Source organism: Schistocerca piceifrons, chromosome 3 (genome assembly GCF_021461385.2).
Source record: "Schistocerca piceifrons isolate TAMUIC-IGC-003096 chromosome 3, iqSchPice1.1, whole genome shotgun sequence".
Classification (NCBI taxonomy): Eukaryota; Metazoa; Arthropoda; class Insecta; order Orthoptera; family Acrididae; genus Schistocerca; species Schistocerca piceifrons.
In genome coordinates, this window is record NC_060140.1 from 147,606,635 (window position 1) to 147,634,278 (window position 27,644).

Consider the following 27,644-nt stretch of genomic DNA (forward strand, 5'->3'; position numbering starts at 1 on the left):
TATTGTGTAAAAACCTAATAAAATATGTTTCAGCACCTTTCTGCAAATAAACATTAGGAAATGCTATCATATCATATTATTTAGCTCAGTGATAGTATTTTTTTATGCAAAAATAAGATTTAGCCACTATCAGATCTTGCATAAGATTAAACGTTACTCAGATCTGAGAGACATCAATTAACGATAGATCTTAAAAATTTGCATGCAATAGTCTTAAGGTAATTTTTATCATTTCACCTAGTTTTAAATTAATTTTTCAATATCATGCACAAGCTATGTCTAAATATTTTGCTGAATATAAACTTGAAGCTATATAAGCCACAAAACTGCTGTAACTGATTACAGTTTGGAAGCCTGCTAATATATTTAAACAACTGTTCATGCAAGTTTATTGTAAAGTTATGTACAAGTAACAAATTGAATATTTTGTGACTTATGAGAGAGGATTTTGAAGGTGAAAAGTAAATTGAAACCATTGATTCCAAACGAATTAGTTAGTACATTGGCTTGGCTTTGTAACATCATTTTTATCTGAAAGGGTGTTGCCTTAAGAAGAAAGTTCAAATAAAATTACTAGAGAACATTTATTGGAGATTAGATATGTTGAAAACAGAAAAAATACTCTACGAATGGCAACATAAACAGTTACTTGTATGATTATCAACGTTAGTACTGAGTTGACTGCATAGGCTTTCCCGTTATAATAATTTTGGGCAGTCTTAGGATTTAACGCCCTGTCAATCTTCAGGTCATTAGAGACAAACCACCTTCCCTACCCTCTGGCTCCTACCCTTGTAATCGCCCCCGGTGTAAAACCTGTCCCATGCACCCTCCCACCACCACCTACTCCAGTCCTGTAACCCGGAAGGTGTACACGATCAAAGGCAGAGCCACGTGTGAAAGCACCCACGTGATCTACCAACTGACCTGCCTACACTGTGACGCATTCTATGTGGGAATGACCAGCAACAAACTGTCCATTCGCATGAATGGACACAGGCAGACAGTGTTTGTTGGTAATGAGGATCACCCTGTGGCTAAACATGCCTTGGTGCACGGCCAGCACATCTTGGCACAGTGTTACACCGTCCGGGTTATCTGGATACTTCCCACTAACACCAACCTATCCGAACTCCGGAGATGGGAACTTGCTCTTCAATACATCCTCTCTTCCCGTTATCCACCAGGCCTCAATCTCCACTAGCTTCAAGTTGCCGCCACTCATACTTCACCTGTCATTCAACAACATCTTTGCCTCTGCCTCGACTGACATCTCTGCCCAAACTCTTTGTCTTTAAATATGTCTGCTTGTGTCTGTATATGTGTGGATGGATATGTGTGTGTGTGCGAGTGTATACCCGTCCTTTTTTCCCCCTAAGGTAAGTCTTTCCGCTCCCGGGATTGGAATGACTCCTTACCCTCTCCCTTAAAACCCACATCCTTTCGTCTTTCCCTCTCCTTCCCTCTTTCCTGATGAGGCAACAGTTTGTTGCGAAAGCTTGAATTTTGTGTGTATGTTTGTGTGTCTGTCGACCTGCCAGCACTTTCATTTGGTAAGTCACTACATCTTTGTTTTTTTTATATATAAGTTGACGGGTGTGTACATTGGCTGAGTTGATGTGTAGGGGAAGGATTAGGTGGGTGAGGGCCTTTCCGCTCCCGGGATTGGAATGACTCCTTACCCTCTCCCTTAAAACCCACATCCTTTCGTCTTTCCCTCTCCTTTCCTCTTTCCTGATGAGGCAACAGTTTGTTGCGAAAGCTTGAATTTTATATGTATGTTTGTGTTTGTTTGTGTGTCTATCGACGTGCCAGTGCTTTCGTTTGGTAAGTCACATCATCTTTGTTTTTATATCACATCATCTTTGTTTTTAGATATATTTTTCCCATGTGGAATGTTTCCCTCTATTATATGTGTGTGTGTGTGTGTGTGTGTGTGTGTGTGTGTGTGTGTGTCAGAAAGAACACTGTGACATCAAAAACTGCTCTTTATGCTTGACTGCAACAGTTGCAATCTGCTGGTTATTTAATGGGTGGCACATGTAACCAACAACTAATGCATGCTCAGACAGTAAAAATAAAGATAGTGTTTCATATAGATGAACAATATTAACACTTTATTTAAAACAAAATTCTGTGCACTAAAAGCAGAATTACAATGTAAATAGCTGCACAGTTTTAAAAACAACAGATATGACTAGCAAACTATTAGAATGCCAAAAGACATTGTACATATTTTGAATACAATCACATTCCACCATCACATTTATTCCTCTGAATTTCTTTTGCATGGAGCTAGTCACTGAAGTAAGTAAACTGATTAGTACACATGATCACCTATAAAACTAGATAATTCATTCTGTGCTATTGCACATGTCTTTTGTAAACCAGTATAAACTGTAGAAAGTGGATTTTGTCTTTCTTGTGATGAAGCATAGGTAACCACAAGGCACTTCCATTCTTCTGCTGTTACAGAATTTAACACACTATTGACAGCATTTTGCTATGAATGAAATAACCAAATTTAAAGTAGATGCTCCCTTCTTAATCAATTGTGTAAATATCTGATGAAGGTTTTTTTTACATTTTCCATTTCTCTACTTGAGATGAGCACATCACCACCTAGTGTTTTTCAGAATAATTAAGAAAAATAATGGATGATATAAAAGTTCTGGTCCCTAAAAAACACCACATCATCGAAGCAGCAAATACAAATATACAAAACAGCACAGTACAAACACTAGGAGAGTAAACATGCTTACAGAATAAGTGGATAATTTTTAGAATGGGATTTTAATTTGGTGTTCCAACTTTGAGGTAATCACAGAACTTCATTAAGTTTTTTGCAATGTACAATGGCTTTTTCTAATACAAGATAGTCAAACATATGCTTAATAACTTGATGTCATAGTTATGTAACATTATACACACTTCAAATATGAATCATTCATGGAGACACCCATTAGTAATTGGTGACAGTATGAAGTAATATAGTAATGGCTTTTCTGTTTCCTGAGATGAAGGTCTGCCTTTGTTAGTGTTTGCTCATGAAGTTTGAATACTTGATTAGCTACAAGGGACATGCAAAACTGAAAAGGTAATCAAAAATAATTATGTTGGGAAGGAGAGAAACTGGACCTAAAAAGCAATTAGAAGAACTTCTGAAAGAGTTAGGTGAGACTAAGAGAGGTCCAAAGTTCAAATGTTCTTACTAACCACTTGGATGGGGTCACTATCACTCAAAATGCTAAGCAGCAGTTCCTCTGAAGCTGACATGGCATAGGAATGGATACCTTTGTGACTTCTCCTCATTGTTCTGATAGATTTTAAAGACACTTCAAATCTGTAATGTAATTTCTTTTCTTCTTTTTTCTTGATAACCATGCCTTTCTCACAGAAAGTCAGTTTCATCCTTTGACAAATTCAATGACACCTTTCACTCAGTCTCCTAAAAAGTAAAAATAAGATGTATATTACTAGATAAGCATTTGCTTGTCTCATGCAAATTTAAATCTTTATTTTCATCTGTTCATGCACCAGCCTATAAATCAATAACATGTTGCTATATTATGAAAATGATAGTTGCTACTCACCATGTAGCAGAGATGCTGAGTCGCAGATAGGTACAACAAAAAGACTATCATCAGAAAATGAGCTTTCAGCCAACAAGGCCTTCGTCTGAGATAGAAAACACACACACACACACACACACACACACACACACACACACAGTGTGTGTGTTTTTTTCTATCTCTGACAAAGGCCTTGTTTGCCGAAAGCTCATTTTTTCCCAGTCATTTTGTTGTGCCTATATGCAACTCAGTGTCTCCACTATATGGTAAGTAGCAGCTACCCTTTTCATAATATTGTTACATTCTACTCTGGACGTTTCACTGCTGAATATCATGCTACCACATTACGTGTTATAATGGTGAGAGTTAAGAAAGAAAAACTTACTAGTAGGGATCTGTGAAGTGTGATAATTATAATTGTACTGTTAGGCAGTATGAGTTCACATGCACATGCATACTGTAATACATCTGAAACATGTAGCCACACATAATGAGGGGAATACCTTAAAATAATTTTATCCCCTCCATTGGGATCAGTGTTGAACACTGTAATTGTGGTGTGAATAGAAGACAATTTATAAAAGATACAACACCCATCTGCAATTTATTTTCTTGAAATACTTTGTACTTTTACCCATACACTAGCTATCAAAACACAATAAGCTCATCCTCAGATTATGGAAATCAGAGCAGATTACAACATAAATGTGCCATGCTACCAGTTATCTTACAAACCCAGCTGATATTCTGAAGGCAGAAGTCTCACAAGACATTCTCAGTAGTTCATAGTCAAGTTTTATAGTTTTTCAAAGTGACTGTCTTGTTTGAGCAGCTTGTATGGACATTAAAATATCTACATTACTCAGTGTGATATCAATGTAACTTACAAATACGACATTGCTTTGTGTGAAGATGGAATATATCAGTGTCAGAAAAATAAGCTGTGGATCAGTAAATAAACATAAAATTTAATTTGTGAGGAGCTGACATATAGAACTGAACTAAATAACTGTAGTAAAAATTTTCTCTTGGATGTCTATCAGAAAATACTGCACAATTTCGTTAGTATGCTGGTGCCAATTCTGAATTGCTCTGCTCACTGTGAAATAATTCTAAATATGGTGATGATTTTACCCATATGTCATCTTCCTGACATTTGCTATGGGGGGCCCATAGTAACAATGGGAAATTCCTTAATGAATATCCAATTTCATCCCTATGCCACTCCTGTTCCTCACCCTTTGCCACAGGGATCATATCCTGTGGAAGAAACAGGTGCAAGGCCTGCCAAATTCACCCACCCAGCACTTCCTACTCCTCTCCTGTCAGAGGCTTATCCTACCCCACGTCACCTATGAAAGCAGCCATGTCATATACCATCTCTGCTGCAAACACTGCACAGCTTTTTACGTCATTAACACTACCTACCAACCAGCTGCCCACCAGGATGAACGACTACTGTGAAACTGTTGCCAAGAACAAACACACTGGACAGCATGCAGCTTAGCATAAAATACTCAATTTCAAAGGCTCCTTCACAACCTCGTCCATCTGGATTCTTCCTTCCACCAATAGCTTCTCTGAACTATGCAGATGGGAGTTATCCTCGCAACACATCTTTTGCTCCTGTAATGGTCCTGGTGTCAATCTCTGGTAACCCAATGTACCCACACCCTCCACCCAACACTTTCCCCTTCCTCCATTCTATTGTCCCCTCCCAATTCACATCCCCACATCATGTTCAGTGTGTGATGCCCCCATCAGTTTCAACACCCATGCATCACTTGCCTAGCCCATGCTCCTGCCACCCATCCTTCTCATGTTCCTAGCTGGCAAAGCAGCTACCTACCTCTGAGCCACTTGCCATCCACCTGTAACGTGTCTTTCTGTCTCCTGACTCTCTCCCCCTTCACCCACTCCACTCAACACAACCCCCACCTCAACCTAGTCCACCAACCAAACTGCAGCACTGCCGTTGTGTGCCCAGCCACCAGTGTGTGTGTGTGTGTGTGTGTGTGTGTGTGTGTGTGTGGGTGCGCGCACGTGCATGTTTATACTCTAGCTGGAAAAATGATTACTCTGGAAGCTAGTAAGTTTTCTTTCCTTCGCTTGCGTGTATGAAGATGACTTAGCGAGTGGTCTCCATTGTTCTAAAGTATTTATATTCTACCAGAACTCCCGCCCTCCCCCTATAACAACAACAAAACATTAAAACAAGTCTTATGTGAAACTAATGTCCACCACACAGCCACCTGAGTGTTGCTGAAATAACTACTTATCATATCTAGTTGATTTTGGTTTTTAATTTCTCATAGTGAAACATTTAGTATAGAAGAAGAAAGATTACACTTTAGCTCTCCTTCAGTGATGGGGCAATCAGAGATGATGTACAAGCTTAGATGGGGAAGGAAATTAACTGTGTCCTTTTCAAAGGAACCACCTTGGCATTCATCTTGAAAGATTTAAGGGGACCATTGAAAAACTAGATATGGATTAGCACAAGAGAATTTGATCTACAGTCATCCTGAAAACAAGTCCAACATGCACTCAGGACAAAATCTAAAAACTAGCCTACATGGATGAAATGAAACAATGGAGGTAGCTGAAAAAAGTGTAGCAGAAAGCAAAGCAGACATTGAATACTTGGATATAAGTTGCAGATTGGAAGCACAACTGCTGTATTTATCTGCTTTGACCTAGTCTGATACAATCTGAATTTTTTATTGAAACCAGCCATCTATAACAAATTGAAAAACAATGAAAATTCCTGGATGGAACAATACCTAAAATAAAGAAAAGGCAGCTATCACCTTTAGCTGACTGATGTATGGCACATGTAAAAACACAACAGAAAACAATATTTACACTTTCAAGCTCCTGCTCTTTCTCTAGTAGAAGTACACGCATTCACAGTATAAGTGTGTGTACTTCTACTAGAGAAAAAGCAAGAGCTCAAAAACTAGTGTACATAAGTTTTCATTGTGTGTTTCCATGCATCACACAACAGTCAGCTATAGCTGAGTGGTTGCTTTTCCTTTATTTTATGTATAAACATGAAAACAATACAGATTCAGACCAGCCTTATAGTTTAATAACCAGTTTAAAAACATATGTTATACATTTTTGGCTTTTTCTGTTGTGTTGGTCTCTTCAGTCTACCACTGTCTATGTGTACAAGTTGGCTGAAGTGAAATTGTATATGGATAAAGGGGTCCTACTTATTTTTCTTTTGGCTTATTCTGTCTCTTTAGGTAGGTTCTTTACTATTTGACAGGCAAATTATTATTGAAGGCCCCACAACATGCATGACTCAGCCTCAGCTGTGAGTCAGTCGCAATCAAAGGCCATTCAAGGTTGGTGAAACAGTGCACCAGCTGATCCAGTGCACTTAAAAGTTTTGGAACACTAGGGATGACAGCTTCCAGCATTGTGAGTGGAAAGTCACTGTCTGAAAACTGCAATAGGCTGAGATCTTCAAAGAAGATGTACTGGGGAGCTCAAGCTCATGAGAAGTTTTGTTTATTTGCCCTGCAACTCACAGCATATAATACTTTAATCAAGGCTTCATTTGTATTAGAAATTTAATTTTGTAACATACAATGGCTACAAGAATTGTGTAAGACTTTTCAGTAGGAAAATGAGTAAATCAAATGAAGAGTGTCACTGTCATTGTTTTGCCAGTGTTGCAATACTCAATGATGTCCCATGGGCAACACACAGAGGGTAGACTTATAAAAGGACTGGAAAAATACACTCCTGGAAATTGAAATAAGAACACCGTGAATTCATTGTCCCAAGAAGGGGAAACTGTATTGACACATTCCTGGGGTCAGATACATCACATGATCACACTGACAGAACCACAGGCACATAGACACAGGCAACAGAGCATGCACAATGTCGGCACTAGTACAGTGTATATCCACCTTTCGCAGCAATGCAGGCTGCTATTCTCCCATGGAGACGATCGTAGAGATGCTGGCTGTAGTCCTGTGGAACGGCTTGCCATGCCATTTCCACCTGGCGCCTCAGTTGGACCAGCGTTCGTGCTGGACGTGCAGACCGCGTGAGACGACGCTTCATCCAGTCCCAAACATGCTCAATGGAGGATAGATCCGGGGATCTTGCTGGCCAGGGTAGTTGACTTACACCTTCTAGAGCACGTTGGGTGGCATGGGATACATGCGGACGTGCATTGTCCTGTTGGAACAGCAAGTTCTCTTGCCAGTCTAGGAATGGTAGAACGATGGGTTCGATGACGGTTTGGATGTACCGTGCACTATTCAGTGTCCCCTCGACGATCACCAGTGGTGTACGGCCAGTGTAGGAGATCGCTCCCCACACCATGATGCCGGGTGTTGGCCCTGTGTGCCTCGGTCGTATGCAGTCCTGATTGTGGCGCTCACCTGCACGGCACCAAACACGCATACGACCATCATTGGCACCAAGGCAGAAGCGACTCTCATCGCTGAAGACGACACGTCTCCATTCACGCTTGTCGCGACACCACTGGAGGCGGGCTGCACGATGTTGGGGCGTGAGCGGAAGACGGCCTAACGGTGTGCGAGACCGTAGCCCAGCTTCATGGAGACGGTTGCGAATGGTCCTCGCCGATACCCCAGGAGCAACAGTGTCCCTAATTTGCTGGGAAGTGGCGGTCTGGTCCCCTACGACACTGCGTAGGATCCTACGGTCTTGGCGTGCATCCGTGCGTTGCTGCGGTCCGGCCCCAGGTCGAAGGGCACGTGCACCTTCCGCCGACCACTGGCGACAACATCGATGTACTGTGGAGACCTCACGCCCCACGTGTTGAGCAATTCGGCGGTACGTCCACCCGGCCTCCTGCATTCCCACTACATGCCCTCGCTCAAAGTCCGTCAACTGCACATACGGTTCACGTCCACGCTGTCGCGGCATGCTACCAGTGTTAAAGACTGCGATGGAGCTCCGTATGCCACGGCAAACTGGCTGACACTGACGGCGGCGGTGCACAAATGCTGCGCAGCTAGCGCCATTCGACGGCCAACACCGCGGTTCCTGGTGTGTCCGCTGTGCCGTGCGTGTGATCATTGCTTGTACAGCCCTCTCGCAGTGTCCGGAGCAAGTATGGTGGGTCTGACACACCGGTGTCAATGTGTTCTTTTTTCCATTTCCAGGAGTGTAGAATAATGGTGTAAATGATGTAGGAATCTAGAGCTATGTTTCCATAAACAAAATTCAAGATGGAAGGAGAAATAGAGAGAGAATGATTTTTTCCTTCTCTCTTGTGGAGTGCACAAAGGGCATAGAAACAAGGCCCCACGAGAAGACCTGGGCATTTACTGTTATGTACAGTGTGTGTGTGTGTGTGTGTGTGTGTGTGTGTGTGTGTAACCAAGCATGACAGGCAACCATCCCTATGTATGGGGGGTGGGACAATAAACCCAATGACCAATAGGTGGCTCTGAAATTTCTGACAACAAGAATGTGGCATGGAATCTTGTGAAATATGGAACAAGTATATAGTGAAGATCTAGATCTTCATCTATATTCTGTGAATGAATGTGAAGTGTATGGCAGTGATTCCTCTTGTTTCATTCACATATGGAATGCAGGAACAATTATTGATTAAACACCTCTGTGTGCACTGTAATTAGTCTTATCTTGTCTTCACAACAACTACCAGAGCAATACATCCTTGTAACAGTATAGGATCTGTAATTATGAGTGATACTTTTTAAAACTGCAATTTACAGTTTCTAACATATTTTTTTGTTTGCTTCCAGCTGTGGAAACGTCCAGTACAATTTCCAGTTTCATCATGCTGTGACTCACACTTCCTGAATGTCCAGACATCATTAAAAATTTTTACCAAAGTGGCAGCTCAGTTGTGGGTGCTCATCATTTATTCACTGGAGAGCTGGGGTGCCACCACCATATCTCTACTCAGGCTATATGCTGTACTGTGACCAAATTTGAGCGGGATTTCTCTCTACACATCCAGAAGTCATCAAGAAGACAACATAAAGCACGAAATGAGGACAATACTGCATCAGTAATGGCCAATACTGAGGAAGAGCCAAATGTGCCAGTTTCAAGATAATCTCAGCAGTTGCAGCTATCTGAGACATCAGTTTAGCAAGGATTTGGGCCTGCGACATACAAAGTTGTATTGATTCAAAAGCTGAAGCCAAACACTAACAGATTGCATCATGGTATCACTGATGGGTCATACAGCAGTTGGGCACAGATCCTGATTTCTGTGGAAAAATAATCTTCTCAGATGAGGCACATGTTTGTCTTAGTGGCTTCTTCAATACACAAAATTGTCATTACTGGAGTGAGAAGAACCAACAAGTGGTCCATGAGGTGCCATTGCATTAATAAAAACTCACTGTGTACTCCAGTTTATAGTGTGGTGGCCTTATTTCTTTCGAGATTATGAGAGAAGAACTATTACCATCAATGCCAACACCAATAGATTTGTGTTAAATAAATTTCTGTGGGCAGAATTTGAGACGATGGATATTGAAAACATGTGGTTCCAGTAGGATTGTTTTGTGCCACACAGGTGATGCTACGCTTGATTGCTGAAGGAGAAGACTGGCAACCAGATCATCTCAAGAAATGGATCTTGAATTGGTCACCATGGTTATGTGATGTAACACACTTGGATTATTTTCTTTGGGACTGCATCAAACCCCATTTCTATGCTGACAAGCCACAAACTTTAAAACATTTGGAAGCAAACATTTGTCAGGCTATCACAGACATTACAATATTTATGTTTGACAGAGTAAGTACCAACTGGACCCATCACGTGCATCAGTGTGTTCACAGCCATGGTGGACATTTGAATGATACTTTGTTTCGAACATAACTGCAGTGTCTTCAAAATAGGGCACAGTTTACTTTGATAACTTGAGTGGTTATTTTTATTTTATATTCCTCACTTAAAGGTGGTTCTTGAGACATTGTAAGTAAGTTTTTGTGGGATAGTTTGTGTCTCTCTTCAAGTATCCAACAGTTAAATTTTTTGAGCATCTCTGTGATGCTCTCCCATGGGTCAAACAATCCTGTGACTGTCAGTGCTGTCCTCCTTTGTATATCTTCAGTATCCCCTGTAAGCCACATTTGGTATGGATCTCCCATACTTGACCAATGTTCTAGAATGAGTGGAATTTTCCTTTTCAAACTTCTTGAATTTTCCTAGTAACCAACCAATGAACTGCAGTCTGCCACCCAGTTTAACTAACATTGAGCGTAAGTATGTAAGTCTGCAGGCTTTCGTGGCCGTTGTCACTGAAGTAAAAATCTTCTGGGTTATTAGGCCATGTCATGTTTCTTCTAAAATGTTCGATGTTTTGACCCCTCTGTTGGGATCTTCCTCAGGATCTTATGGTGTCCACTACTGGTAGAACACTGTCAGAGACAAGTGTCGCATCCACTTATAAAGGGGAAATTTTCTGGTGTTCGTGCTGGAGAAGTGATAGTATTGGTTAAAATTCATATGGCTACCATTGGTGGGCCATAGTCATAGGCTAATACATAAGAAGGGGCTTTGGTAGCTCATCTCCTGTGGATACCATTGGCGGTCACTGTAATTGGATAGAAAGGAACTATTCCACACTTATGCTGGAGAAGGGTTATTGGTTGAAATGCCTGCTACCGCTATTGGTTGGTCATCATCAGTAGCTAGATTCGAAACGGACACAGCAAGAGAGGGGGAATGTTTACACAAAATATTATTGTTCACCGAAGTGACTTGCAGTGCGGTATTTATGCCGCTCACACACCATGGCCGCGTATTTACTTGCTTGATGGCGGGGAGCCACGATGCCGGAAGCCTATAGTTATCCTCTCTATTGAAATTAGATGCATTCTTAGAAATTTCAACTGCTTCTCGGACCTTTCTACTATAAATGTTTGTTTCTTTAGCCGGTACACGTACGTTATTAAAATCGATGTCAGAGCCAAAGTTCTTGTGTTGTTCCGCTACTCCCGATTTTGCACTTTATTTTAGCCGCATGTTCCGTTCATGTTCTTGAATGCGTTCTTTAACAGTTCTTCCCGTTTCGCCTATATACACTTTGCTGCAGCCACATGACACTTGATAGACTCCTGCATTGTGGAGGTAATCAGGTGCATCCATTTTCCGTCGGAAAAAGTCTTTTATTTAGTTTTGACTGAAGAAAGATGTCTGAATACCATTTTTCTTTACAATTCTGCTTATGCGGTCTGTGACCCCAGAAACGAACGGTAACCTGACGGAGTGAGAAAGCGGTTCCTCGTCATTCTTATTAGTGGTATAAATATTCCGCCTAAAAGCCCTGTCGATTGAATAACTATTATACCCATTTGCCTTCAATGCTCTCTTTAAAAATATTCAACTCCGATTCTAAGTTGTCATCACTGACACGGAAGGCACCGTGAAGACAGAGTGTTGAGTACTGCTTGCTTCTGGGCTGGGTGGTGGTGCAAAGTGGCATCTAAATACCTGTTTGTGTTAGTCGGCTTTCTGTACACTCTGTGACCAAGACTGTTGTCAGAGCATCTGTATATCAATACATCTAGGAACGGGCGACCAACCTCACTCTCAACCTCCAAGATGAATTTGATTTTGGGGTGAATTCCATTTAAGAAATTATGGAACGCATAAAGTTCTTCTTCGCCGTGTGGCCATATAAGAAATGTATCGTCCTCATAGCAGAGCCAGCAAGCAGGCTTCAAAGGAGCACTACTTAATGCTTGTTGCTCAAAATGTTCCATAAAAACGTCAGCTGCAATTGGCGAAATGGGTGAGCTCATGGCAAGGCCGTCAGCCCGTTCATAGAATTCACCATTGTATTTAAAATAGCTCGAATGAAGACATAATTCAATTAGGTCACAAACATCTGGAGCAACATTCTCTCTTATGATCTCCATTGTATCTGATACTGGGACGTTAGTAAATAACGATGTCACATCGAAGCTAACAAGAATGTCACCTGCAGATATCCTCAGTGTGCGTATAATTTCTAAAAAATGTTTTGAATCTTTTATAAAAGTATTTGTTTTACCAGTGAGATGTCTCAGTTTGCCAGATAAATGACGTGCTAAAAAAAAATTCGGCGAGTTAATGCCACTTACTATAGGCCTCAAAGGAACCGATTCTTTATGTATTTTCCATAGCCTGTACATTCTGGGTGAGACGGGCATTCGAGGTGTTAGATTCTTTGTGATAGAGCTGTCCAGTCTGGAGTCTGATATCAGATTTTTCACTTTCCGAACGATGCTGTTCGTCGGATCGCTTTTTAACTTGCGATACACAGGATCAGCTAGTAGTTGTTTCATCTTCCTGTGATAATCCACAGCGTCCAAAACAACAGTAGCATTCCGCTCATCCGATTTTGTTGCAACGATGCTTTCATTTCTCATGAGTTCAATAAGAGATTTCCATTCCTGCGACAATATGTTGCTTTTTGGGAGGTTTCGATTTCCGTTGAACTCTCGACACATCTTGTCTTACTTCTTCAGCCCGCACCTTTGGAAGACGAATCAAGGATGTTTCGACAGCACTTACGATTTCTTCAACAGGTATTCTCTTCGGTGTAGTTGCGAAATTCAGACCTTTGCACAGAACTGAAACAGCTGCTTCATCGAGTACTTCTGATGAGAGATTCACCACTACTCGCTTAGGATCCACAGTAGCGTCCTCCTTCTTAACTGTAACCACTAGCTTCTCGAACTTCTGTTTTGTTTCATAGCACTGAAATCCGAAAACCTTGCTTAATGATCAAACATTATTCTGTTCACTTTATCCCAGTCCTGGGGTGAGAGAGTTGCTGCCAGTGAAAAATGCACATCAATTAAAGTGGAGCTAACATAATTCAAGTCTCTGCATATTTGCTGGATTCTTTCATGGGAGAAATGCTTCGTGGCCCTTTGATAGATTCTCCTGGCTTTCACTGTCTGAACATGGTGGTTAATTCTGGTGAATGTGGGAATAACATCCTTATCATGGCACCGGGACAGAAAGGCCAAATCGCATAGTAATTTACCTCTTCTTCTGTGAAGGTTCTCCAGTCTTCTGATGGAGGTATAAACCTCTTGGCCATACAAGCATTTTATGTAAGTCTGCAGGCCTTCGTGGCCATTGTCACTGAAGTTAAAATCTTCTGGGTTATTAGGCCGTGTCATGTTTCTTCTAAAATGTTCGACATTTCGACCCCTCTGTTGGGATCTTCCTCAGGATCTTTTTTGGTGTCCACTACTGGTAGAACACTGTCAGGAATGAGTGTCGCGTTCACTTATAAAAGGGAAATTTTCTGGCGTTCGTGCTGGAGAAGTGATAGGATTGGTTGAAATTCATATGGCTACCATTGGTGGGCCCTAGTCATAGGCTAATACAGAAGAAGGGGCGTTGGTAGCTCATCTCCTGTGGATAGCATTGGCGGTCATTGTCATTGGATAGAAAGGTACTATTCCACACTTATGCTGGAGAAGGGTTATTGGTTGAAATGCCTGCTACCGCTATTGGTTGGTCGTCATCAGTGGCTAGATTCAAAATGGAGAGAGCAAGAGAGGGGGAATGTTTACCCAAAATATTATTGTCCACTCAGGTGACTTGCAGCGTGTTGTTTATGCTGCTCACACACCGCGGCCGCGTATTTACTTCCTTGATGGCGGGGAGCCACGATGCCGGAAGACTATAGCCATCCTCTCTATTGAAATTAGATGCATTCTTAGAAATTTCAACCGCTTCTCGTACCTTTCTTCTATAAATGTTTGCATCTTTAGCCAGTACAAGTACATTATTAAAATCGATGTCAGAGCCACAGGTCTCATGATGTTCCACTAATGCCGATTTTGCACTTTGTTTTAGCCGCATGTTCCGTTCGTGTTCCTTAATACATTTTTTAACAGTTATTCCCGTATCGCCTGTCTTTGAGGTTTGCCGATGACATTGTAATTCTGTCAGAGACAGCAAAGGACTTAGAAGAGCAGCTGAACGGAATGGACAGTGTCTTGAAAGGAGGGTATAAGATGAACATCAACAAAAGCAAAATGAGGATAATGGAATGTAGTCGAATTAAGTCGGGTGATGCTGAGGGAATTAGATTAGGAAATGAGACACTTAAAGTAGTAAAGGAGTTTTGCTATTTGGGGAGCAAAATAACTGATGATGATCGAAGTAGAGAGGATATAAAATGTAGAATGGCAATAGGAAGGAAAGTGTTTCTGAAGAAGAAAAATTTGTTAACATCGAGTATAGATTTAAATGTCAGGAAGTCATTTCTGAAAGTATTTGTATGGAGTGTAGCCATGTATGGAAGTGAAACATGGACAATAAATAGTTTAGACAAGAAGAGAATAGAAGCTTTTGAAATGTGGTGCTACAGAAGAATGCTGAAGATTAGATAGATAGATCACATAACTACTGAGGAGGTACTGAATAGAATTGGGGAGAAGAGGAGCTTGTGGCACAACTTGACTAGAAGAAGGGATCGGTTGATAGGACATGCTCTGAGACATCAAGGTATCACCAATATAGTATTGGAGGGCAGCGTGGAGGGTAAAAATTGTAGAGGGAGACTAAGAGATGAATACACTAAGCAGATTCAGAAGGGTGTAGACAGCAGTAAGTACTGGGAGATGAAGAAGCTTGCGCAGGCTAGAGTAGTATAGAGAGCTGCATCAAACCAGTCTCGGGACTGAAGACCACAACAACAACAACACTTTGCTGCAGCCACATGACACTTGATAGACTCCTGCATTGTGGAGGTAATCAGGTGCATCCGTTTTCCATTGGAAAAAGTCTTTTATTTTGTTTTGACTAAAGAAAGATGTCTGAATACAATTTTCCTTTAAAATTCTGCTTATGCGGTCAGTAACCCCAGAAACGAATGGTAACCAATACTATTACTTCTCCAGCATGAACACCAGAAAATTTCCCCTTTATAAGTGGACACGACACTCGTCCCTGACAGTGTTCTACCAGTAATGGATACCAAAAGATCCTGAGGAAGATCCCAGCAGAGGGGTCGAAACGTCGAACATTTTGGAAGAAACATGACATGGCCTAATAACCCAGAAGATTTTAACTTCAGTGACAATGGCCATGAAAGCCTGCAGACTTAAATAAAATGCTTGAATGGGCAAGAGGTTTATACCACCATCAGAAGACTGGAGAACCTTCACAGAAGAAGAGGTAAATTACTATGCGATTTGGCCTTTCTATCCCAGTGCCATGATAAGGATGTTATTCCCACATTCGCCAGCATTAGCCACCATGTGCAGACAGTGAAAGCCAGGAGAATCTATCAAAGGGCCAGCGAAGCACTTCTCTGTGAAAGAATCCAGCAAATATGCAGAGACTTGAATTATGTTAGTTCCGTTTTAATTGATGTGCATGTTCCACTGGTGACAACTCTCTCACCCCAGGACTGGGATACAGTGGACAGAATAATGTTTGATCATTCAGCAGGGTTTTCGGATTACAGTGCTATGAATCAAAAATAGAAGTTCGAGAAGCTAGTGGTTCCAGTTAAGAAGGAGGACGCTACTGTGGCTCCAAAGCAAGTAGTGGTGAATCTCTCGTCAGAAGTACTCGATGAAGCAGCTGTTTCAGTTCTGTGCAAAGGTCTGAATTTCGGAACTACACCGAAGAGAATACCTGTTGAAGAAATCGTAAGTGCTGTCGAAACATCCTTGATTTGTCTTCCAAAGGTGCGGGCTGAAGAAGTAAGACAAGATGTGTCGAGAGTTCTACGGAAATCGAAACCTCCAAAAAGCAACATATCAGCGCAGGAAAGGAAATCTCTTATTGAACTCATGAGAAATGAAAGCATCATTGCAACAAAATCGGATGAGCGGAATGCTACTGTTGTCACAGGAAGATGGAACAACTACTAGCTGATCCTGTGTATCACAAGTTAAAAAGCGATCTGACGAACAGCATCATTTGGAAACTGGAAAACCTGATATCAGACTCCAGACTGGACAGCTCTATTACAAAGAATCTAACACCGCAAATACCTGTCTCACCCAGAATGTACGGGCTACGGAAAATACATAAAGAATCGGTTCCTTTGAGGCCTATAGTAAGTAGCATTAACTCACCGAATTATTTTTTAGCACGTCATTTATCTGGCAAACTGAGACATCTCACTGGTAAAACAAATACTTTTACAAAAGATTCAAAACATTTTTTAGAAATTATACGCACACTGAGTATATCTGCAGGTGACATTCTTGTTAGCTTCGATGTGACATCGTTATTTACTAACGTCCCAGTATCAGATACAATGGAGATCATAAGAGAGAATGTTGCTCCAGATGTTTGTGACCTAATTGAATTATGTCTTCATTCGAGCTATTTTAAATACAATGGTGAATTCTACGAACGGGCTGACGGCATTGCCATGAGCTCACCCATTTCGCCAGTTGCAGCTGACGTTTTTATGGAACATTTTGAGCAACAAGCGTTAAGTAGTGCTCCTTTAAAGCCTTCTTGCTGGCTCTGCTATGTGGACGATACATTTCTTATATGGCACACAGCGAAGAAGAACTTTATGCGTTCCATAATTTCTTAAATGGAATTCACCCCAAAATCAAATTCACCTTGGAGGTTGAGAGTGAGGTTGGTCTCCCGTTCCTAGATGTATTGATATACAGAAGATCTGACAACAGTCTAGGTCACAGAGTGAACAGAAAGCCGACTAACACCAAACAGGTATTTAGATGCCACTTTGCACCACCACCCAGCCCAGAAGCAAGCAGTACTCAATACACCGTCTTCACGTGCCTTCTGTATCAGCGATGAAAACGACTTAGAATCGGAGTTGAATTTTTTAAAGGGGACATTGAAGGCATATGGGTATGATAGTTATTTAATCGACAGGGCTTTTAGGTAGAATATTTATACTGCTAATAAGAATGACGAGGAACTGCTTTCTCACTCCGTCAGGTTACCGTTCGTTTCTGGGGTCACTGACCGCATAAGCAGAATTGTAAAGAAAAATGGTATTCAGACATCTTTCTTCAGTCAAAACTAAATAAAAGACTTTTTCTGACGGAAAATGGATGCACCTGATTACCTCCACAATGCAGGAGTCTATAAAGTGTCATGTGGCTGCAGCAAAGTGTATATAGGCAAAACGGGAAGAACTGTTAAAGAACGCATTCAGGAACATGAACGGAACATGTGGCTAAAACAAAGTGCAAAATCGGCAGTAGCGGATCAACAAAAGAACTGTGGCTCTGACATCGATTTTAATAACGTACGTGTACCGGCTAAAGAAACAAACATTTATAGAAGAAAGGTCCAAGAAGCAGTTGAAATTTCTAAGAATGCATCTAATTTCAATAGAGAGGACAACTATAGGCTTCCGGCATCGTGGCTCCCCACCATCAAGGAAGTAAATACGCGGCCGCAGTTTGTGAGCAGCATAAACAACACGCTGCAAGTCACTTCAGTGGACAATAATATTTTGTGTAAACATTCCGCCTCTCTTGCTCTGTTTATTTTGAATCTAGCCACTGATGACGACCAACCAATAGCAATAGCAGGCATTTCAACCGATAACCCTTCTCCAGCATAATTGTGGAATAGTACCTTTCTATCCATTTACAATGACCCCCAATGGTATCCACAGGAGATGAGCTACCAACGCCTATGACTATGGCCCACCAATGGTAGCCATATGAATTTTAACCAATACTATCACTTCTCCAGCACGAACGCCAGAAAATTTCCCCTTTACACTCGTCTCTGACAGTGTTCTACCAGTAGTGGACACCAAAAGATCCTGAGGAAGATACCAGCAGAGGGGTCAAAATGCCGAACATTTTAGAAGAAACATGATGCAACCTAATAACCCAGAAGATTTTAACTTCATTGAGTATGTGTTCACTGAATTTCATCTCCCTACCCCCAACGATTCATATGAGTTGACCGTTTATAATTACAACTCATTCATATTGTCGCAGAAACTGTGGTGTAGTGGTTATGATAGTATACTGTTGCATGCAGGGTCATGAGTTCAAAACGCACCTGAACTGTAAAAATACATTCTAGAAGTATACACAAATGTCAAGAATCATTGTACTGGAATGTTCTGTACCTATATATACCATACGTGTTCTGGCTGGATGCAGTTTGCTCCATGCTCTTGTATGTGCAAGTGCTGAATAAACCTTTGTTAAGTGAAGTTAGTGTTCATCATGCATCTAATTTCACCTTCTTCTTCATGACATTATTCTCGTGGAGATGCTGGGTATCGGAACTTGTGATAGCGCACATTATCAATGACATAGTGGCTCCCATCAGGACACGACAGAGCCGCCATTTATGTGTTGAGGAACCAGAGTTTGAGCTATATTTAACGGATTGCAATACATCAGAGACAGAAGAAGAAGAGGACGTTACGATGACAGCAACTATGTGCCACCAAATGAGACATCCTTCCGGGTTCTCTCGTGTCAATGGCCACGATCCAAACAAGTGGCTGAAGGTATATGAGCATATAGCCAAATTTAACAAATGGGATGACACCGTGTGTTTGGCTAATGTATTATTCTATTTGGAGGGCACTGCTAACTAATGGTATGAGAACAGCAAGGAGAAGCTCACAAGCTGGGAAGTATTCTAGGTGGATGGTTCAAATGGCTCTGTGCGCTATGGGTCTTAACATCTATGGTCATCAGTCCCTTCTAGGTGGAACTGTGCAAGTATTTCGGTGACACACAATGACAGAAGTGGAAGGCTGTAGATAAATTGAAGTGCATAGCACAGCATCCTGGAGAAACTACAGCATCCTACATTCAAGATGTCTTGGAGCTACGTAAAATAGTGGATCCTAGTATGAAGGAGGAAGATATGGTTGCACATCTCATGAAGGGTGTTGCTGAGGACATGTATCAAACCCTACTTCTGAAGGAGGTTTTGACAGCAGATGACTTCATAAAATGGTGCCAATATATCAAGACAATCCAACAAAAAAGAATTACACGCAAGAAGTTTGAACGGCTTCCAAACATCGTGTCAATGTATATGAAGGAGGAAGGAAGTGATTTCACAAGCGTTCTTTGTAAGTTAGTGAGAGAGGAAGTTCAGGAGGCATTTGGATTGCACGACGAGCAAAAAACTAAGACACTTCAAGAAGTCATAAGGGAGGAAGTGGAACAGACATTGAACCCAATCTCTCGTCCTTCATTTCCCTTTAAAACAGTGAAAAAGTCGAGACCTAGGCGAAGTTATGTTCCTACAATGCCGTATGAGGAACCTGTTTGGGCACCAAAGAAGACTGATGTCTGGAGGACCCAGGATAACCAACCAGTATGTTCCCACTGCGGACAACTGGGACATATGGTGCGCTATTGTCGAGAAAGGCAGCGAATATTTGAAGATGCCTGCACCAGAAGACAGCAGACCGATCTTAGCCGACGCCAACTCCGAGACGACGAAGACGAACTAGATGATGTGGGTGCAGGACGATGTAGGTCACCATCACCATAAGCTAGCCACTGGAGAGGATGCTCCCCAACAAGCCAATCGAGGACTCCATAGCCGTTTAGAAGCTCCAGTCGATCACCTAGCTGCTGCAACCTGGAAAACTACAGGGTGAGACATTCCTTGGAGGTGAGGTCGCCGAAGAGAAAAATCCTCTGCAGTCAATCACTACAAAAATGATAGGAAACTACGTCAATATCCTCATGGATGGCTGACCAGCCCAAGCTCTTGTGGACTCTGGAGCAACATATTCAGACATTTTGGAGAAGAACTGTTGGCAGTTGAAGAAAACCGTATTCGTTGACAACAAAACATCTCTCCTGAAGGTGGCTAATGGGAAATATGTAAAAGCTACAGGAATTTGTGTCATTTGTGTGGGTATAAGTGGCCATACACAGCCCTTAGAATTCATCATCTTACAAGATTGTAGTCATGATGTCATTCTCGGATGGGACTTTTTAAAAGCTTCTCAGGGAATTATTCTCTTGTGGTCGCTCAAAGATTATGCTAGATGAGATGAGATACTGTGGACAGGAAGATGCGCATCTAAGTGTGTGGAGACTATGTGTGCTGGATGAAGTGATCGATCCTGCAGTCAGTGCTAGAAAGGTAACTGTCATGTGTCATGCCATGCATCAACCCACGGATCTTGAAGTGGAATGTAAGAGAAGCATACCACTGAAGAACAACTTGGTCATTCCAGCCTCTGTTGTCTCATTTACGAACGGATTCAGTGAACTGTGGATAGTTAACTGTTGCCGAGAACCGCAGATCCTTCCAAGACACATGTGCGTAGCAAACGCTGAGCCGTTAATTGCAGAAAGAGTCATAGAAACCTCCCGTGCTGAGTCTGTGGGCAAAATTAGCACTACCACTATGAGACAAGATCTTCTAGCTCGACTGCCACTAAATCTCACTAAGGAACAACAGAAGAAGCTACTTGCCATGCTTCAAGAGTTATCTGAATGCTTCAATCCACAGGTGAAAAGCAAAGTAGACAAATCGACGGTGAAGCACCGGATTAGCAGTGGAGACCGATCAACCAATAAGCCAGAGAGCATACCGTGTGTCAGCAACGGAACGTCGAATAATTCACAACAAGGTAGAGAAAATGAGGAAGAATGACATCATTCAGCCTTCACAGAGCCCATGGTCGTCACCAGTGGTTCCCATCAAGAAGAAGGATGGCAGTTGGCACTTTTGTGTTGATTACAGGAAGCTTAATAAGATAACTAAAAGGGGCATTTATGCCCTTCCAAGAATTGACGATACACTAGATTGTCAGAAGGAGGCTAAGTTTTTCTCAACCATGGACATGTACTCAGGTTACTGGCAAATCGAAGTAGATGAGGCTGATGATGAGAAAACTGCATTCATCACCCCTGATGGCTTGTATGAGTTTAAGGTAATACTGTTTGGTTTGTGTAATGCACCAGCAACTTTTGAATGGGTCATGGATAATCTTCTAAGTCACCTGAAGTGAACGATGTGTCTTTGTTATTTAGATGACATTATTGTGTTCTCAGAGACATCTGATGAACACGTAAAAAGACTGAGGGCCTTTCTTAAGTGTCTCCAACAAGGCGGGCTGAAACGTAATCCAAGAAAGTGTCTCTTTGGAGCAAAAGAAATCAAAATACTTGGACACCTTGTGTCAAACAAAGGTGTGTGGCCAGACCCAGAAAAGGTGAGACCTATAATGGAATTTCCTATTTCTAAAAGTATTAGAGATGCGAGAAGCTTCCTCAGATTATGTTCTTATTACTGTCGTTTTATCAAAGATTTTTGTATCAAAGCCAGGCCACTCCAAGAGTTGTTAAAAGCCGATGCTAAATTTATCGGGGGTGGTGCTCAACAAGATTCGTTCAGTGTGCTGTGAAAAACTCTTGACGACTGACCCTGTGCCTGGTTTGTATGATGAGAGAGCACCTACAGAACTACACACAGATGCCACTGGGTATGGGATTGGTGCTGTTCTGGTGCAAATTTTGGATGGAAAAAAGAAGGTTATAGCCTAAGCTTCTAGGACACTTACAAAAGCCAAGAGAAACTACTCAACTACAGAAAGAGAATGTCTTGCTATGATCTTGGCCATGTGCAAATTTCGACAGTATCTCTATGGAAGGCCATTCACAGTTGCTACAGACCATCATTCACTTTGCTGGTCAACAGGTCTTAAGGATCAAACAGGACGACTCGCCAGGTTGGCACTACGTCTTTAAGAGTATGACATTATCATAGTGTACAAAAGTGGAAGAAAACAGCAAGATGCCGATTGTCTCTCAAGAAACCCTGTCAAGACCATCAAGACTTTGATGAAGATAGTGACTGTCTCACTGCACTCCAGGATCTCTCTGCTGAGAAGAAGAAGGATGCCAAGATATCTCAAATTATGCTTACCTTAAATCGGTCAGAGGGTAAGAAAGGACAATTTAAGGCAGTTAATGGATTGCTTAGCAAGAAAAACTTTGATCCATTTGGAAGGAGGTGGCTACCAGTGATTCCTAAACACATGTTTTTAGATGTTCTACAGAAATTTCACGACACACCTGAGGCTGGACATTTAGGATTTATTAAGACATACAATAGGATCTGCAAGAGATTTTTCTGGCCAGGTTTATTTAGGAGTGTCCGTCACTATGTGTCACACTGTCGGGAGTGCCAGAGGAGAAAGGCAGTTCCTCAGAAACCACCTGGACGACTCATATCAATTCCACCAGCCGAAATGCCTTTCCAGCATGTTGGGATTGACCTCCTCAGGTGATTTCCAACGTCTGCTAGTGGCAATAGATGGATTATTGTTTGCACTGATTATCTGACACGCTATGCCATTACAAAAGCCGTGAAAACAACCAAAGCATTTGAGGTATACAAATTCATCGTGGGAGACATTGTATTAAAACACGGTGCCCCAAGGTTGTTAATTACGGATCGAGGAAAAGTTTTTCAATCAAATCTTGTAACAGAGATAAACTGTCAGTGCAACATTACTCATCACATGAAGACTGCCTACTATCTGCAAACTAACGGGCTTACTGAACGCCTCTATAAGACTTTGGTCGACATGCTATCAACGTTCATCAATGTTGAGCAGAGCAACTGGGATGAGGTGCTACCTTTCATGACATTTGCCTACAAAATCGCCAAACAAGACACCACAGGATTTACGCCATTTTTCCTGGTGCATGGGCGTGAGGCGACTACGCCGATGGACGCTGTGTTTCCATTACATCCTGATGACGTGGACGACGACTACATTAGCCAGGTGTTAACCAGAGCTGAGAAAGCTCGGCAGTTAGCTCAACTCCGCACGCTGCAGGCTCAAGAAAACGATTGCCGAAGGTGTGATGCGAGCCATCGCCCTGTTGTCTACCAGCCTGGTGACCTCGTCTGGGTCTTCACTCCTGTTCGGAAGGTTGATCTCTCTGAGAAGCTCCTCAGGTGCTACTTTGGACCTTATAAGGTTGTAAGACAGTTGTCTGATGGACAGTTGTCTGATGTTACTTATGAAGTTGAAGATTTCGACCCTGACACAAGATGGCGGAAGATCAGAGACATGGTCCATGTCCTTTGAATGAAGCCCTATATGGATCCTGCAACTCAGGGTAAATTCGAAGCTCCAGTGATAGGCAACAAGCAGAAAGGTGATGAAGAGTGTAGTGGCAAAGGAAGCTCTAAGAAGATCACTGCCAGGGCAAACATCAGTCATCGAGAGTCGGAGTATGCAGGACCGATGACTCGTTCCCGGACTAGGAGGACGTAACACCAAGACGCTGTTCTCGTAAGTAGAGTGCAATGTTGCAGAAACTGTGGTGTAGTGGTTATGATACTAGACTGTTGCATGAAGGGTCATGAGTTCAAACTCACCTGAACTGTAAAATTTTAATTTCTGTATTTGGTTCGAGTGCATTCTAGACGTATCCACAAATGTCAAAATCATTGTACTGGAATGTTCTGTAATTGCATATATACCGTATATGTTCTGGCCAGAGGCAGTTCGCTCCACACTCTTGTATGTGCAAGTGCTGAATAAACGTTCGTTAAATGAAGTTAGTGTTCGTCATTCATGTAATTACACCTTCTTCTATGTGACAATATTGTACTTATATGAAAATACAGTTTTTATTTTCATTTTGTGATGTGCAGAATTTTGCATTCCTGCACATTGAAAGCCAATCTTTGCCCAGTTTGAAATCTTATCAAGATCTAGTTGAATATTTGTGCATCTTTTTTTGAGCAGTATTTCATTATAGATAACTGCATCATCTGCAAAAAGATTACTATTAAAATTGTCTGCAAGATCATTAACATATGACACAAACAACAAGGTTCAAACATGCTTCCCCACACACCTACAATTAACTCCACATATATCACTGACTCTTCATCCAAGATATCTTTCTGTGTCCTTCCTACCAAAATATCATCAGTCCAGTCACGAAGTTCAATTGATATCCCATACAATCATACTTTAGATTATGAGCCAAGGTGTGGTACTGATTTGAATGCTTTTCTAAACTCTAGAAATTCTGCATGTACCTAACTGCCTTAATCCATGAAATTCGGGATCTCACGTGAGAAAAGCACAAGTTGGGTTCCATATAGTTATTGTTTTCAGAATGCACGCTCAACAGCACGAAGCAGCTCATTCTGTTCAAGATGTCTCATTATGTTTGAGCTCACAATATGTTCTAGGTTTCTATGGCAGATGGATGTCAGTGAAACTGGACAACAATTTTGTGAATCACTTCTGTCACCTTTCTTGTAGACAGGTGTGACCAATGCTTCACTGCTACTGACAAAATCTATTTCCAATGGCAAACAAGCTACTACAATTTTCCAGTCACCAAATTCAGTAACGAAAAAAGTCATGGTAATTTGGTTGTCAAAACGAGCAATGGTGATTATTTTCTACAAGCAGGTTACAATAGTCTACAAGAAGGGTAACAAAAGTAATCCACTAAACTACCATACATTATCCTTAATTTCCATTTGCTGTAGAATCTCATGACATATGAGGGGCATTTGAAAAGTCCATGCAAAGTCAGAGAGATGGGACTACCGGCGCATGTCAAGGACATGTTTAGGTAGTAGCATCTTTGGAAAGAGCGCACAGCAAGCTTCAGCCATATTGGTCTATTTATTTGTGTTTGGCATTCGTGTGAACCAAGGAAGTAGAGTGATTGTCAAAAAATGGACGAAAAAGAATTTCGTGTGGTGATTAAACATTACTTTATGAAAGGCAAAACGCCCCAGGAGACTAAAGAGAAGCTTGATAAACATTATGGTGACTCTGCACCTTCGATTAGAACAGTTTATAAGTGGTTTCAAAACATTTAGAGTGGCCATGTGGGCACAAGTGATGCTGAATGTTTTGGACGCCCTGTGGAGGTTACGACTCCAGAAATCATTGATAAAATCCATGATATGGTGATGGATGACAGAAGAGTTAAGGTGCGTGAGATTGCTAGTGCTGTGGGCCTCTCAAATGAAGGGGTACATAATATTTTGCATAAACATTTGGACATGAGAAAGCTATCCGCAAGATGGGTTCTGCGATTGGTCATGCTTGACCAAAAATGGAATCGTGTGAAGTGTTACAAGGATGGTTTGCAGCTGTTCAGGAAGAATCCAAAGGACTTTAAGCGTCGTTTCATCACTGTTGATGAAACATGGATACATTACTATACTCCTGAGACCAAACGACAATCTAAACAATGATTTACCAAGGGAGAATCTGCACCAAAACAGGCGAAGACCATTCCTTCAGCAGGAAAGGTTATGGTGATTGTCTTTTGGGATTTGCAAGGGATAATCCACATCAACTATCTGGAAAAGGGTAAAACTATTACAGGTGAATATTATTCATCGTTATTGGACCTTTTGAAAACTGAGCTGCAAGAAAAACGCCAATGATTAAGTCCTTTCCCATCACGGCTATGCACCAGCACACCCCTCAGAAGTTGTGGTTGCAAAATTAATGGAAATAAGATTCCAACTTGTTTCACATCCCCCATGTTCTCCTGACTTGGCTCCCTCAGACTACTATTTTTTCCCCAATTTGAAGAAATGGCTGGCAGGGCAAAGATTTTATTCAAATGAGGAAGTGTTTGCAACAACTAATAGCTATTTTGCAGACTTGGACAATTCCTATTATTCTGAAGTGGTGAACAAATTAGAACAGTGTTGGAGGAAGTGTATAAGTCTAAAAGGAGACTACGTCGAAAAATGAAAAAGGTTTACCCCAAACGCATAAGTAGTTTTTATTTTTGCATGGACTTTTCAAACGCCCCTCATATTCTGAGCTGAAATGTAACGAGGTATCTCAAGCAGAATGACCTCCTCCATTCCAGTCAGCATCAATTCTGAAAATACTGATCATGTGAAACTCAACTTGCATTTTGCTCACGTGACACCTTGAAATCCATGGATTAAGGCTGCCAGGTACATGCAGTATCTCTTGATTTCTTAAAAGCATTAGACTTAGTACCACACTTAAACTTATAAACTGAAGTGTGATTGTATGGGGTATCAAGCAAAATTTGCGACTGGACTGAAGGTTTCTTGGGAGGGAGGACACAGCATGTTATCTCAGATGGTGAATCATCGAGTGATGTAGAACTAACTTCATGTGCGCCCCAGGGAAGTGTGTTGGGATCCTTACTGTTCATGTTGTACATTCATGATCTTCCCCATAATATTATTAGTAACCTCATACTCTTCACAGATGATGATGCAGTTATGTATAATGAAGCACTGTCCAAATATAGCTACACAAATATTCAGTTGGATATTGATAAGATTTCAAATTGGTGCAAAGATTGTAAACTTGTTTTAAGTGTTCAGAAATGTAAAATTGTGAATTTCACAAAATAAAAAAAAAACATATTATCCTATGATTACAGTATCAAAGAGTCACAACTTGAATCAATAAACTCATAACTGGGTGTAACAATTTGCATGGACATAAAATGGAGTGATCACATACGCTCAGTGATAGGTAAAGCAAGTGGCAGACTTTGGTTCACTGGGAGAATACTAGAGAAATGCAATCAATATACAAAGGAGATTGCTTACAAAACACTAGTGAAACCCCCATTACAATATTGCTCAACCATGTAAGACCCATACTAAATATGATTAACAGTTGATATTGTCTGTATACAGAGAAGGGCAGCACAAATGGTCACATGTTTGCAGACATTTGAAGATAGATGCAAACAATCCAAAGAAGCCCACTGATAAATTTTAAGAATAATGGATTTAGAAATACACTACAGCCCTCTACATATCACTCCCATAGGGACCGTGATAACATGAATAGACAAATTACAATGTGCAAAGAGGTGTTTAGTCATTCTTCCCTTGCTCCCTAAATGAATGGAATGGGAAGATGCCATAATAATTAGCACAATGGCAAGTACTCTTTGCTGTGCACTTGACAGCGGTTTGCAGAGTATGGATGTAGATGTACTAATGTATAAGTTTTTAAGACTCACATTCAACCAAATCATCAAAAATATTCAGAACTCTATTTCACTGCTGTATAGAACTTGATAACATCTATCAACATTACTACAGAGTACAAATGAGAAATAATC

General features: G+C 41.3%; 1 protein-coding gene across 4 annotated transcripts in view; it reads right to left on the minus strand.

Annotated features, from left to right (window-relative positions):
- Nucleotides 1–2,120: 2,120 nt before the first annotated feature.
- Nucleotides 2,121–27,644, minus strand: part of LOC124789399 (transmembrane protein 19) — a 106,620-nt gene continuing 81,096 nt past the window's right edge. For 2 of the 4 annotated variants that reach the window (XM_047256734.1, XM_047256737.1), the window contains exon 8: nucleotides 2,122–3,448. The gene's annotated coding sequence lies outside the window, so the exon portion shown is untranslated. Of the gene's footprint in view, nucleotides 3,449–27,644 lie in introns of all 4 variants that reach the window. The other 2 variants (XM_047256736.1, XM_047256738.1) reach the window with 2 other exon arrangements.